The sequence below is a fragment of the Oryx dammah genome, unplaced genomic scaffold (genome assembly GCF_014754425.2).
Source record: "Oryx dammah isolate SB20612 unplaced genomic scaffold, SCBI_Odam_1.1 HiC_scaffold_28, whole genome shotgun sequence".
In the NCBI taxonomy this organism is placed as follows: domain Eukaryota; kingdom Metazoa; phylum Chordata; class Mammalia; order Artiodactyla; family Bovidae; genus Oryx; species Oryx dammah.
Genome location: NW_024070212.1, coordinates 102,762,474 through 102,778,113, shown reverse-complemented (window position 1 = coordinate 102,778,113; position 15,640 = coordinate 102,762,474). Strand labels below are relative to the sequence as shown.

Below are 15,640 nucleotides of genomic sequence, written 5' to 3'. Positions count from 1 at the left end.
GTACTTTGGCCACCTCATGCGAACAGTTAACTCACTGGAAAAGACCCTGATGCTGGGACGAATTGGGGGCAGGAGGAGAAGGGGACGACAGAGGATGAGATGGCTGGATGGCATCACCAACTCCATGGACGTGAGTTTGAGTAGACTCTGGGAGTTGGTGATAGACAGGGAGGCCTGGCGTGCTGCGATTCGTGAGGTCGTTAAGGGTCCGACACGACTGAGCAACTGAACTGAACATGCATTAAGCACTTATTATTTGAACACTTACTATATCAAGCAACTAAATATAGGCTTTCACTAATAACTAGTAATCAGAAACTACCAACAGATTAGTAAGTAGACTGATTGACATTTCTCGTTTAGAAAATGATTTATTTAAATGTAATGATTAGAGGATTTAACATATTAAAAGCAACTTGTTAGTGTTGAGAATAAAGAAGTCAACAAAACATTAATTTAACATTTTACCAAATTCAACTAGCTCTTTTCAAGAAGATAACTTTGACACCTAACTATCAAGGTCAGCATTCAGTTCGGTTCAGTTCAGTTGCTCAGTCATGTTTGACTCTTTGCAACCCCATGAATCGCAGCATGCCAGGCCTCCCTGTCCATCACCAACTTCTGGAGTTTACTCAAACTCATGTCCATTGAGTCAGTGATGCCATCCAACCATCTCATCCTCTGTCGTCCCCTTCTCCTCCTGCCTTCAATCTTTCCTAGCATCAGGGTCTTTTCCAATGAGTTAACTCTTCACATGAGGTGGCCAAAGTATTGGAGTTTCAGCTTCAACATCAGTCCTTCCAATGAACACCCAGGATTGATATCCTTTAGGATGGACTGGTTGGATCTCCTTGCAGTCCACAGGACTCTCAAGAGTCTTCTCCAATACCACAGTTCAAAAGTATCAATTCTTTGGCACTCAGCTTTCTTTATAGTCCAACTCTCACATCCATACATGACCACAGGGAAAACCATAGCCTTGACTAGACGGACCTTTGTGGGCAAAGTAATGTCTCTGCTTTTTAATATGCTGTCTAGGTTGGTCACAGCTTTTCTTCCAAGGAGCAAGCATCTTTTAATTTCATGGCTGCAATCACCATCTGCAGTGATTTTGGAGCCCCCCAAAATGAAGTCTGACACTGTTTCCACATCTATTTCCCATGAAGTGATGGGACCAGATGCCATGATATTCTTTTTCTGAATGTTGAGCTTTAAGCCAACTTTTTCACTCTCCTCTTTCACTTTCATCAAGAGGCTTTTTAGTTCCTCTTCACTTTCTGCCATAAAGGTGGTGTCATCTGCATACCTGAGGTTACTGATATTTCTCCCTGCAATCCTGATTTCAGCTTGTGCTTCATCCAGCCCGGCATTTCTCATGATGTACTCCGCGTGTAAGTTAAATAAGCAGGGTGACAATATGCAGCCTAGATGTACTCCTTTCCCGATTTGGAACCAGTCTGTTGTCCCACATTCAGTTCTAACTGTTGCTTCTTGACCTGCATACAGATTTCTCAGGAGGCAGGTCAGGTGGTCTGGTGTTCCCATCTCTTTAAGAATTTTCCACAGTTTTTTTGTGATCCACAGAGTCAAAGGCTTTCGCATGGTCCATAAAGCAAAAGTAGATGTTTTTCTGGAACGTTATCGCTTTTTCAATGATCCAACAGATGATGACAATTTGATCTCTGGTTCCCCTGCTTTTTCTAAATCTAGCTTGAACATCTGGAATAGCAACGTTCATGTGCTATTGAAGCCTCACTTGGAGAATTTTGAGTATTACTTTGCTAGCATGTGAGGTGAGTGCAATTGTGCAGTAGTTTGAACATTCTTTGGCATTGCCTTTCTTTGGGAATGGAATGAAAATTGACCTTTTCCAGTCCTGTGGCCACTGCTGAGTTTTCCAAATATGCTGGCATATTGAGTGCGACACTTTCACAGCATCATCCTTTTAGAATTTGAAACAGCTCAACCGGAATTCCATCAACTCTGCTAGCTTTGTTCGTAGTGATGCTTCCTAAGGCCCACTTGACTTTGCATTCTTTGCAACCCCATGGACCATAGCCTGCCAGGCTCCTCTGTCCATGGAATTCTCCAGGTAAGAATACTGGAGTGGGTTGCCATTCCCTTCTCCAGAGGATTTTCCCAACCCAGGGACTGAACCTGGGTCTCCTGCATTGGAGCAGATGCTTTACCATCTGAGCCACCAGGGAAGCCCATCTACATGCATAAGACACTGAAATAGAAAAAGTTTATACGGCAGGTACCTAGCATACACATGTAGCACATGCAGCTATCAGCAGACCGCAGGTGTCAGTCCCATCATACATGTCAACCAAATTGGGAACATTTTATGAAGAAACGTGTTTTAATTAAATTCCAAAGAAATAGCATGTACAATTATTTTGACTTTATTATTACTTTTTACAAATAAACTTTTATTTAAGAACAATTTTAGATTTACAGACGTCTACAAAGATAGTTCAGGGTTCCCATATATTCTGCACAGTTTCCCCTATTACTAGCATCTTACATTAGTATGGTACATTTGTTATAATTAATGAACCAATATGGATAAACCATCAACTGAAGTCCACATTTCATTGAGGCTTCCTTGGTTTTCACTTAATATCCTTTTTCTGTTTCAGGATCCTATTATCCTTCCCAGGATAACATATTTTTGTCATCATGTCATCTTAGACTCATTTTGGCTGACTTTTCTTGCCTGAGGACCTTGATAGCTTTGAGGAATAGTGGTCAAGTATTTCACAGAATATCTCTCAATTGGAATTTGTCTAGTTTTCCTCATGATTATACTGGAGTTGTAGGTTTGGAGAAGGAAGTCCACTGAGATAAAATTATAATAACTTTTAATCCCAACTATCAGCTGGATAGTAAGCTCACTGAGGGAAAGAATCTTATTCACATTTTTGTATCCTTAGTACACAGCTGATAAATATGTGTTGGTTAAGAAGGAGGAAGTGGATTACATAAAGGATTGAGGTGCTACAGAAACTTTGCAACTTATTAAAATAGGGGCACTTACCCTAACAAGGAAATAGTTCATCTGTTTACTCAAATTAAAAAAAAAAAAAAAGCATGACTGATTCACTAAAGTATTTCATTATTCTATTCAAGGATCCTTCTAGTTTACCTATAATGTTGAGACAGGATTTGTTGTTTGTTGTTTAGTCACTGAGTCATGTCTGACTCTTTGCAACCCCCATGGACTATGGCCTACTGGGGTCCTTTGTCCAGGGGATTTCGTAGGCAAGAAAACTTTAGTGGGTTGCCATTTCCTTCTCCAGCATATCTTACTGACCCAGGAATCGAACCCACATTTCTTGCATTGGCAGGCAGATTCTTCACCACTGAGCCACTGGGGAAACCCTGAGACAGGATATATTGAGCTAAAAAGCAAGTTAATTCTTACAAGTAAACCTCACCTCCTGTACTGACTGATGACCTTAGAACTGTATAACACTGCTTGTGGAAAGTATGCATGGTAAAATGGAAAGATGCATTATGGCTTAAGACAGGATGTCTGGATTTGAGACTGAGTTCTATCGCTAATAAATTATATAATTTAGGCCAGATATCTTTGAGTCTCAGTTACTTTACATATAAAATGGAGCTAATAATATTTACATGACAGTGGGAATTATAATCACTGCCCCACAGAACTGGTGGACTGAATTACTACTGAGATACCCACATCTCTATTATCTTGGTATCCCTTACTACATCCTAGAGCACAGTGATTTTTTCTTTTTTTTAAATCCAATGGTCTCTGTGGTATTTCTACTTTATCTCCCTAAGGTCTTTCACACTGCTAACTATTCCTTTTTTTTTTGAAATTTACTCTTGTTCCTCTGGCATTATAAACACCCCTTTCTTCTGACTTTGCTTATCATGCAGTGATTCAGAGTACAGCTTACTGGCCAAGGGCACAGACTCTGGACCAGACAGGATTTGAACTGCCAAGAGTTCGAATCCTGGTTCCACCTCCTGCTAGTCCTATGGCCTTGGGCAGGTTACTTAACTCTTTTCTTTTTTTTTTCTAATTTATTTATTTTTAATTGAAGGATAACTGCTTTACAGAATTTTGTTGTTTTCTGTCAAACCTCAACATGAATCAGCCATAGGTATACATATGGTCCCTCCCTCTACAAATAAGGAACACTTCACGAATTTGTGTGTCATCTTTGCGCAGGGGCTGTGCTAATCTTCTCTGTATTGTTCCAATTTTAGTATGTGTGCTGCCAAAGAGAGCATGGTTACTTAACTCTTAGGTGCCCGTTTCCCATCTGGGTCTACAGGTATACAAAATGAGTTTACAGGTGTATAACATGCACAGTAAATACGATACAGATAACTTGCTGTCGCTTGTGTCCCCCTCCTTAGTCTCTTCCTCTGCTACACTTCTTTAACCTCCACATACTCCACCTGGAGGATTCGATCCATGCAAAAGTGTCTTAACTTCTGTCTATCTGGAAGGCATTCTTCTCTTCAGCCTACTTAGTGAATTCCTTCTCAAACTTTAAGATCCAGGTTAAATGTCATTCTCTTTCTCTCTGAAGCCTTTCCAAAAACCATCTCCCTCCTTCTGTCTTGGTAGTCAACTGTGCCTGCCCTTGTGGCCCATATTACTTTGAATATATTTCAATGAGAGTCCTTGTTACACTAGATTGAAAGATGCTGAGTAACTTGAAGTCCCCTGTATTAGATCATTTCAGACCTGTAAAAACAGTTACATGATTCATTCTATAAATAGAATATTTATCCTACTCATAAATATTCTATATTTCTGTTGATCCTTCCCTTCCTGCATTAAGCTCATGACAAGAACTACATATTATTTCTTAAAAATACATACCTAACACAATATTTCAGATATATAAAAAGCAATAAATAATAATGAATGGACAACCATATATCCACACTTAGGCTGAAAAAATATTTACCAATACAATTTAAGTCCCCTGTTGCTCTTCCCAGCAGTATTACTAGCCTTTCTTGCAACCCTGCACTTCAGAGATACCCACTATCCTTACTTTGATACTGTATTTTTTCATTACCATGCATTTCTTTAGCATTTATTATGTAAGTATGCTTCCATAAATAATACATCAATGTTGGGCTTTATATAAATGTGTTCTGCCATTTGCTTTATTTACTCAACTTTTTTATTTGTGAGATTCACCCAAGTTACTGTACAGATATTCATTTCCATTATTGTATAGAATTCCATTAGATAAATATACTATAATATTTTCTTTCTTTTATTAATTATACATTTGGATTAGTTTGAATTTTCTGCTATAAAAATGTTGCATAAATATTTTTGGAAGTCTCTTTACATATGCACAGGAGTGTTTCTAAAGGGTATTTACCTAGGAGTGGAATTGGTGGATTGAGACAAAAATTGTTGGAATGTAGATTATTATTGCTTGAAATGATAAGCAAAATTGATAAACCTTTAGCCAGATTCATGACGAAAAAAAGGGGGAGAGCCTAAATCAATAAAATTAGAAATGAAAAAGGAGAAGTTACAACTGACACCACAGAAATATAAAGGACCTAAGAGACTACTTACTAGAGGCAACTCTGTGTCAATCAAATGGACAGCCTAGAAGAAATGGACAAATTCCTGGAAAGATACAGTCTCCCAAGATCAAACCAGGAAGAAATATCAAACACAAACAGACCAATTACAAGCACTGAAATTGAATCTGTGATTTAAAAACTCCCAATAAACAAAAGTCTAGGCAAATTCCATCTTTTGTCAGTGTACATAGCACAGAGTCTGTTCGTTAAAAGACATTAATAAATATTTGTTGAATGAATGAATAAAAACTTGAAAAAAAACACACATAAAGAGATTAGACAATGTTTTTAAGCTCTTAATTTGGAACTGTGCCTATTAGCCTTTGTAAACTTTTATACTTAAAGAAATAAATTTAATTTAGCTTGGAGACTTTCCAGCAGTCCTTTGAGATAACCAGAGATAAGACAGAGGACTAAAAAATTGGGATTGGAAGTCCAAAACTTTAAATCATCTAACACAAACAGTTGTCTGCTCTTTTCTTAAATATCTCTAAGAACAAGTATGCTGGCTTTCATGTTTTCTATTATACTTCACAGAATATAATGACTAAAACAGCCTTTATTTTCATCATGTTTGAACACCCCAGAGGAAAGTCTACAAAAGCAAATGTAAAGCAATTATAATAAATAAAAAGCACTTAGAAATGTGCCTATAATACATCAATGAGCAACAGATATACTGATTAAAATGAATATACAATTATGTACATGCTTTAATTTTAAAAGCTAACAATGGCAACAACCATAGTAAATACAGAGGGGGAAAATAATGCATCAGCCTTAAATGCTTTAAAATTTAAGGAAATTAATATATGATGATTTGTAGCAGAACCACCAGGAGGTTCAGAAAGCATAGAGTCTTCCAAAGTAAGTCATAGGAGACTGAACCATTCTGGACAAAATACAGAATCTGTAGTAAGAAGGCCTGGTTTTGAGTTACTATTCTGACATTTACCAGCTATTTGACACTGGGCACAGCATTTAATTCACCTACACCTCAGTTTCTTATCAGTAAATAGAGTTTATAATGACCTGTCATCCTATCTAACAGGGTTTCATATGCTTCAAATTAAGCAGAAAAAATGTGTGACATCCTTCAATAATATGCAATTGTAATTATCTATCCTTCTTCATCTTCCCATCTCCATGACAGTGACGATCTGTAAAAGTGTGTATTTTTTTTCCAAGCAGGGCTCAGTAGAGCTAGTATAGGCAAAAAGAGAGAGATTAGTTTGGGATTTTGCCCAGACAGGGACAGAAGGACAACAGAGCAAGGGAATAAAAGATAATGATAAAAGAGTGAATGAAATAAGCTAGAGGCTAAGAAAGCTGGATAGGGAAGGAAGTAAAAACAGGTCATGCTGAGGTCAAAGGAAAGATAGAGTAGGGACAGTCAAAGGTCAGGTAGTTGGCGAAATTTTGAACAAATATGTATGTCTTCATTTATAATTTAAGAGGTGGGCCATCTTCAGGTGAGAACAAAGCCCATGGTGTGACTACAGGAGCTGATTACTTAAAAAGATGCTCACCTCAGTTGAAGAGGCCAATGTGTTGAAGAAATAGCCATCCATATGAATACTAAAGTCACTCAGGATAAGGCCAAAAATTGAGGTAGAAAGGAAGACTGTGTGTGTGTGTGTGAGGTCTTTAACAACAGAGAAGATGTACGTATAAGACAATGAGAGTGGTATAGCCATTGTGCCAGAGAGAACAAGATTTTAACAAGTTCAGTTCAGTCGCTCAGTTGTTTACGACTCTTTGTGACCCCGTGAACCACAGCACACGAGGCCTCCCTGTCCATCACCAACTCCTGGAGTTTACTCAAATTCACATCCATTGAGTCGGTGATGCCATTCAACCATCTCATCCTCTGTTGTCCCCTTCTCCTCCTGCCTTCTATCTTTCCCAGCATCAGGGTCTTTTCAAATAAGTCAGCTCTTCGTATCAGGTCGCCAAAGTATTGGGAGTTTCAGCTTCAGTATCATTCCTTCCAATGAACACTCAGGACTGATTTCCTTTAGGATGGACTGGTTGGATCTCCTTGCAGTCCAAGGGACTCTCAAGAGTCAACACCACAGTTCAAAAGCATCAACTCTTCGGTGCTCAGCTTTCTTTACAGTCCAACTCTCACATTCATACATGATTATGGGAACACTATAGCCTTGACTAGACAGACCTTTGTTGGCAAAGTAATGTCTCTGCTTTCATATGCTGTCTAGGTTGGTCATAACTTTCCTTCCAAGGAGTAAGTTTCTTTTAATTTCATGGCTGCAGTCACCATCTACAGTAATTGGAGCCCAAAAAACTAAAGTCTGCCACTGTTTCCCCATCTATTTGCCATGAAATGATGGGACCAGATGCCATGATCTTTGTTTTCTGAATGTTGAGCTTTAAGCCAACTTTTTCACTCTCCTCTTTCATCTTCACCAAGAGGCTCTTTAGTTCTTCGCTTCCTGACAAAAGGGTCATGTCATCTGCATATCTGAGGTTATTAATATTTCTCCCAGCAATCTTGATTCCAGCTTGTGCTTCATCCAGCCCACTGTTTCTCATGATGTACGCTGTATAGAAGTTAAATAAGCAGGGTGACAATATACAGCCTTGACGTACTCCTTTTCCTGTTTGGAACCAGTATGTTATTCCATGTCCAGTTCTAACTGTTGCTTCCTGACCTGCATACAGATTTCTCAAGAGGCAGGTCAGGTGGTCTGGTATTCCAATGTCCTTCAGAATTTTCCACAGTTTATTGTGATCCACACAGTCAAAGGCTTTGGCATAGTCAATAAAGCAGAAATAGATGTTTTTCTGGAACTCTCTTGCTTATTCCATGATCCAGCAGATGCTGGCAATTTGATCTCTGATTCCTCTGCCTTTTCTAAAACCAGCTTGAATATCTGGAAGTTCACGGTTCATGTACTGTTGAAGCCTCACTTAGAGAATTTTGAGCATTACTTTACTAGCATGTGAGATGAGTGCAATTGTGCGGTAGTTTGAGCATTCTTTGGCATTGCCTTTCTTTGGGAATGGAATGAAAAATGGCCTCTTCCAGTCCTGTGGCCACTGTTGAGTTTTCCAAATTTGCTGGCATATTGAGTGCAGCATTTTCACAGCATCATCTTTCAGGATTTGAAATAGTTCAGGTGGAATTCCATCACCTCCACTAGCTTTGTTCGTAGTGATGCTTTCTAAGGCCCACTTGACTTCACATTCCAGGATGTCTGGCTCTAGGTGAGTGATCACACCATCATGATTATCTGGGTCATGAAGATATTTTTTGTATGGTTCCTCTGTGTATTCTTGCCACCTTTTCTTAATATCTTCTGCTTCTGCTAGGTCCATACCATTTCTGTCCTTCATTGTGCCCATTTTTGCATGAAATGTTCCCTTGGTATCTCTCATTTTCTTGAAGAGCTCTCTAGTCTTTCCCATTCTATTGTTTTCTTCTATTTCTTTGCATCGATCTCTGAGGAAGGCTGTCTTATCTCTCTTTGTTATTCTTTGGAACTCTACATTTAAATGGGTATACCTTTCCTTTTCTCCTTTGCTTTTCACTTCTCTTTTCTCAGCTATTTGTAAGGCCTCCTCAGACAACCATTTTGTCTTTTTGCATTTCTTTTTCTTAGGGACAGTGTTGATCACTGCCTCCTGTACAATGTCACTAACCTCTGTCTGTAGTTCTTCAGGCACTCTGTCTATCAGATCTAATCCCTTCAATCTATTTGTCACTTCCACTGTATAGTCATAAGGGATTTGATTTAGGTCATACCTAAGCAGTCTAGGGGTTTTCTCTACTTTCTTCAATTTTAGTCTGAATTTGGCAATAAGGAGTTCATGATCTGAGCCACAGTCAGCTCCCGGTCTTGTGTTTGCTGACTGTATAGAGCTTCTCCATCTTTGGCTGCAAAGAATACAATCAATCTAATTTCGGTGTTGACTATCTGGTCACGTCCATGTGTAGAGTCTTCTCTTGTGTTGTTGGAAGAGGGTGTCTGCTATGACCAGTGCATTCTCTTGGCAAAACTCTGTTAGCCTTTGCCCTGCTTTATTTTGCACTCCAAAGCCAAACTTTCTTATTACTGCAGGTATCTCATGACTTCCTACTTTGCATTCTAGTCCCCTATGATGAAAAGGACATCTTTTTTTGATGTTAGTTCTAGAAAATCTTGTAGGTCATCATAGAACCATTCAACTTAAGCTTCTTTGGCATTAGTGGTTGGGGCATAGTCTTGGGTTACTGTGATAATGAATGGTTTGCCTTGGAAATGAACAGAGATCATTCTGTCATTTTTGAGACTGCAAACAAATACTGCATTTTGGACTCTTGTTGACTATGAGGGTTACTCTATTTCTTCTAAGGTATTCTTGCGCACAGTAATAGATATAATGGTCATCTGAATTGAATTCGCCTATTCCAGTTCATTTTAGTTCACTGATTCCTAAAATGATTTGATGTTTACTCTTGCCATCTCCTGTTTCACCACTTCCAATTTACCTTGATTCACGGAATGTGTGGAACAGTGGTGCACAAAAGATTACAGTCAGCCTTATCTCTTTCCTTTTGCCAAGAGTGGTCTAGGAGAATGAGCAAGTACTCTTACTCTACTGGCTCCCATTTAAGGCCAGAACACACACAAAACATCCCATAAAATGGCTGACAGTTTAGGAAATAGGAGTTTCAGAGAACAAGTGGAAAGGTTTGAAAGGGAGCAACAAGCAGGATTGGGAGAGAGTAAAAGGAAGCCAAGTCAGCACCAGAATAACAGTACAGAAGAAAAACAGATGATTGGAGGAACTAGGACAAAGATAACAGAGAATAAGACTTGCTGGGTTTATATGGCCAAAGGTTATCAAAATAATTAGTTCCAGCAGTTCTCTGATGGCTAGGGAGTTAGCACTAAGCCCTTGGCAATGGTTTGGTTAAAATCCCTCATTTACAGATGTGGGTAACATTTGAGTATCTATTATATATTTTTCACATTATGTAAAGTGCAATACACACACTACTTTAGTTAAGCCTTACCCCTACACTTTCCCTCATTTTATAAATGAGGGAACTGAGGATCACAGAAGCAAAGTGACCAGCCCTGGGCTGTATTATTTAGTGACACTGAGGACCCAGGATTCTTTTTCAAATCTAAATAAGTATGGAAATATAAAAAAGAATTTGAAATTAGAACATCTTTAGTCACTTTCTTCTTTTTTTTAGTTACTTTCTACCAGTGAGATCTTGTATGTTTTTAACTCCACTAAGCCTATCTACCAAACAAGGTTATTGCAAAGATTAAGCAACAACTACAAAATAAATCCTAGTAGCTATCTTTTTTAACTTATTTTCAAATGTGAATTTTTTACTTGGTTTATTTTAAACGCAAATTCAAAGTTTCTAAATTAATGCCTACAGATTTTACAGTTAGGAGACTGAGGTAGAGAGGAAGGATCTACAATCTGTGGCTCCCTAGTATATTTAGGGTCAAGCCCAAGCTTCAGGTGGCCCCAGCCCACCTCTCTAGCCACATCTCTCACTACTGACTTACACAAATATAATACTTAACCTCTGGCAACTATTAAGTTTTAAAAACATATGATATAATTTCCCCATTTTCCCCACCTAAATTATTTAATCTATTTCAATGTGTTCTCCAAGGCCTAAATAAAATTCACCTTGAGTGTAAAGCCTAACCTTGTCCCAACTGTTAAGAAATGATGGCTCTACCTTTTGAACTTCTGTATCGCTTTGCTTTACCTCCCTCAAAGTATTTACTGCCTTTTAATTTAGTCAAGCATGAAAAAATTTCATTTCTGCCAGCGGAGCTTAAGTCCCTTAAAGGTAGTTGGAAGAGAACTACCATTTACTTTGCATCTCTGAAGTGCCAATTGCTTTTCTACTGTGTGTGTATACACATTACAGTATATATACACACACACATTATTTCAGGTAATCTTTGTGACACCCCACAAAGCAGAAATCTATTTTTTACACATAACGATACTGAAAGTCACAGAGGTTAAACAATTTGCTTACAGTCTTATGGCCAGTAAGCGACACAGCTCAGATATGAATCTTCGTCTTTCTAAACCAAAGCCTAGGTTCTTAACTATACTCTTTCCAGAAACCATGGGTATATCCTCACTACTGATGGCTTCCTATCTATCCACAGAAAAATATCTATGGACTTTTTGTCATTAAGTATTAGCAGAAAGGATTTGATATAGGTTATCCGTTCTCCTGTGTTTCAAGACTAAGAACAGACTTTTCAGACCCAACACGACTAATATGAGATCAGAATAAAGATGAACGGATTAGAATCCTGCTTCCAGGAAGGAAAAGTAAAAAACCATTACTTTCCCATTCCTACATTTATAAATTCCTTCTCCTCTGAGGTTTCCACCATCTGGTTATACCAATCCTTATCCCTCCTCCTCATCTGTCTTCTACCACCCTCCCGATTAATCCCTTATATTCACTGCACCTGGGTCACAATCTCTCTTCGCTGCATCCTAAATCACTTTACTGATGCAGAAGACTCGTTCCATACAACAGCCTCCCAGTTCCCTGTCACACTTAGCTTCACCAGCTTCACCTTTGCTGTACTTCAGCAATCCACACACAGACCTAGCTGTCAGTGAGAAGAGCTTCACATTAGACAATTTAACTCTAATATTCCACTTTCTGACCACAACCTCTTTTTTTTTTCCTATTTTACTTCTACCACATTTGCTCACTGATCTCACTTAAAAAATCACAAAACCTTTGAGTCCCAAACTGAAATCATTATCCAATATTTCCTGTCTCAGTTAATGTCACCATCATCTCCCCAGTCACCCAAGTCAAAAACCTGAACATCACACTGGACTACTCACCCTCTGATCTACATACCCAATCAATCATAAAGCCTCACAGATTCTCTCAACTTCATCCCTCTCTTCATCCCTATAATCACATTTTTAAATTATTCAAGCATATCTATAAAAACCTTCCAGTGATTAAAAAAAATCACCCACTGAATTCATTTCAAGATACTTATGCATACAAGGTTCACCATGACACGGACTCTGATTGTATTTCCAGTCTCACAACTTACCACTTATATCGCCATTGTTATTTCTTAGCAGTACCAAACTGCTTGTGGTTCCCTAGGCAAGCTATCGGAGAAGGCAATGGCATCCCACTCCAGTGTTCTTGCCTGGAGAATCCCAGGGACGGCAGAGCCTGGTGGGCTGCCGTCTATGGGGTCGCACAGAGTCAGACACGACTGAAGCGACTTGGCAGCAGCAGCAGCAGGCAAGCTATTCCTTTTCTCACGCTGATGTCTTTCCTCACATTGATGTCTTTCCTCAAACTATTCTTTCAATTTGAAGCACATTTTTTTTTTTTACTCATCTTTGTTTGACTTACTTCTACTTACCATTTAGGACTTGGGCCAGGTGTCATCTCTTCCTCAAGCCTCCCCTCAGGTCCTGAGCTAGTCTGAGTGCCCTCCCCTTGGTGCAAGTATCAAGCGGCAAAGCTCTCACTTTTTATTCTGAGATGACCTATTTTAGCATCTAATTTACCATTTCCACAAGGATTGGAAATGTATCTTACTTATCTCTGTCTACCCAGTTAACATAGTACATAGCATAGTGCCTGACATACAGTAGATACATTTAAGTATAAAGTTTAGAAGATGTTGCCTTTACATTTTTAGTAGGAGAGTCACACCAGTTCTTTCTCATAGTTCTTTAGCATTTCCCACTATTAACTCCAAGTCCTTTGAAGGGAAGGAATCAGAGCTTTTCCTGAGTCTGTACAGTTCTGTACAGAACGGTGCTATACAAAGTCTTATCCAACTTACATAAAAGGGAAACAGTATTTGCACAAACATACCAGAAATCAAAACTTGACCTGTGCTGCAAACTTCAAAACCATTGACCAACTGAAAAAATGAAGACATGAGAAGAAAGATAAAGAACCAATTCTGACTGCTGGTATGTGCTTGTTTATGTTATTTTGTTTAAAATATAAACAGGGCCCCAGATACAAGAGCTTGACATTTTATCTATAAGGCCATCACATCTCTCCTAAGTTTAAAAAATTACTAACCTGCAGGGTTTCTTAGGCAGGGGTTCAGGATGTTGGTAAAGACCCTATTAAAAACATAATCCCCAAAACCAAGGCTAAGTGATGAAAAAGTGGGGAAAAAAAAATGCTGGTTGGTATGTGAGCAACAACAACAAAAAAATGTCCTTTTTCATAGTAATTTTGGGCCTCGTGTTGGTAGTTATAAAGAGAGCAAAGAGTTCAATATAATAAAGCATTTCCCTCTCCAACTAAATATTAAATTGCAGTCTGGCATCAAATGAGATCTCAATGCTTTTCCAGTATAAAAAATAATAAGCTCTTCTATTTGCATGGTGCACTGCAACACTTCAATATACACAGGCTCATTTGATAAAGTGTTTATAGACATTTTAAAAAATGAGGTAAAAGCCAAAATTTTCCACAAAATAAGAACTTTTAGTTGGTTTAAACAAACAGTACTAGATATCTTTTTTTTTTTTTTTTAAGTTCAAAACGCAGTACAGAAATGAGTAAAGGAATAGAGTACCTTATATTTAAGCAGGACACTCCTTGGAGCCAAAAAGAGTTTCTTGCAGAAATTTAATAGGTTTTGTCTCCTGGCTTACACTAAGAAGCTCTCCTTTAAAAGGCAAACTAGAGTTCATTCAGAGAAGGAATGAGAGAACCCCAGCCTATGACAAACTGAAGGGAAGTGGAATCAGTTAGTGAAGACAAGGCTCCAGGGACATGATTTTCAGCTATCTTAATGGGTGTCCATAAGGGAACAGAAGTAGGAAGAATTGGAGGCATCTGTTTCTTTCAACCAAAACAAACAAACAAAAATTTCGAAACACCAAAGCTTTCCAGGAACGAATAGGTTTCCTAGGGAAGAGATTAGTTTCCCGTCTCTGGAGAAGATCTTCAAATAGACTGGTCAAATTATGAGGGTTGAATTTGGGATTTTCGAAGCTACGTTGGTACGGGGCGAGAGAAACGGATCCTAGATGACTTTTAAATTCCTTTCCAATCTGGAGACGTTCTGGGGTTCACCTATCTCCTGGAAACCCCTTTTCATTCCTCTGGGGCTGGCCCACAGCCGCGCCCACGTGTCCAAGCCCTCCTGGCCCCTGGCTCACCTCAGTGCCCACAGTCCCCCGCCCCCGTCGGAGTTGGAAACAGGCTCTCCCCGCCCGTTTCCGGCGGCACACGTGAGTTGTCCCGGCGCAGCTCCCGCAGCCGGAGCCAGCCCGGAGGACGCGGCTGACAGCTCCCCGCCCTTCGCACCTCCGACCCTCAGCCGGGCCAGGAAGCCCGCCGACGTCGGTCCTCGCCCGCCCCGAACCGGATCCGGCCGGCGAGGATCCACAGGCATCTCTCAGCTCTCCTGTCGGAGCAGACTGACAGCTCCTCCGACTCCTGGCCCTCGGCCCAAAGCCAACACTCTCCGGCCGACCCAGCCCCGCTAGCTTGGACAGAACGACCCCCGCTCGGACCGCACGCGATGCTGACCCTCCAGAGTCCCCGTGTCCTTGAGTTTTTCCCTCGCGGAGCCCCGGGGTGCCCCTACTGAGAGAGGGCCGCGGGCCGGATACTGGGCCCCGCCGGACCGGCCGCGGATGCAGAACGCCGCGGGGGTTCCAGGACCGCTGAGCAGGCGGGCGACAGCAGCGCTCGGACCCCTGACAGGCTGACCGGCCAGGACACACAGACGGACAGCAGGGCCCGAGGGGCGGGGGCAGCGGCCCGGCCGGTCCCGGCGCCTCCTTCTCGCCCGGGGCGGCCCCTGGCGGCCCAGGCCCCTCAGGGCGCGGGCTTTCCTGGCGAGCGGAGGCGGCCACCGAGGCGCTTACCTGCGGGCGCAGCGACGGCGCGGGGCGGCTCACTCCCTGCCCGCCGCCATGTTTCCGCTGCGCAGCGAGCGAGAGAGGACGCGCGGAGGGGGCGGGCGGGGGCGGCTCCGGAGAGCGGCGGCGGCCGGTCGGCCGGCGGGCTGGCGGG

At 40.7% G+C, this 15,640-nt stretch overlaps 1 protein-coding gene and 1 non-coding gene across 6 annotated transcripts in view; both read right to left on the bottom strand.

Moving 5' to 3' along the window:
* SCMH1 (Scm polycomb group protein homolog 1) overlaps positions 1–15,633 on the bottom strand; it is a 222,032-nt gene extending 206,399 nt beyond the window's left edge. For 3 of the 5 annotated variants that reach the window (XM_040231521.1, XM_040231527.1, XM_040231529.1), the window contains exon 1: positions 15,493–15,633. The gene's annotated coding sequence lies outside the window, so the exon portion shown is untranslated. The remainder of the gene's footprint in view (positions 1–15,492) is intronic. The other 2 variants (XM_040231522.1, XM_040231525.1) reach the window with 2 other exon arrangements.
* LOC120857178 lies at positions 4,163–4,269 on the bottom strand. Its single transcript, XR_005719635.1, has one exon. It is a non-coding gene; the product is annotated as a U6 spliceosomal RNA (small nuclear RNA).
* Positions 15,634–15,640: the final 7 nt, after the last annotated feature.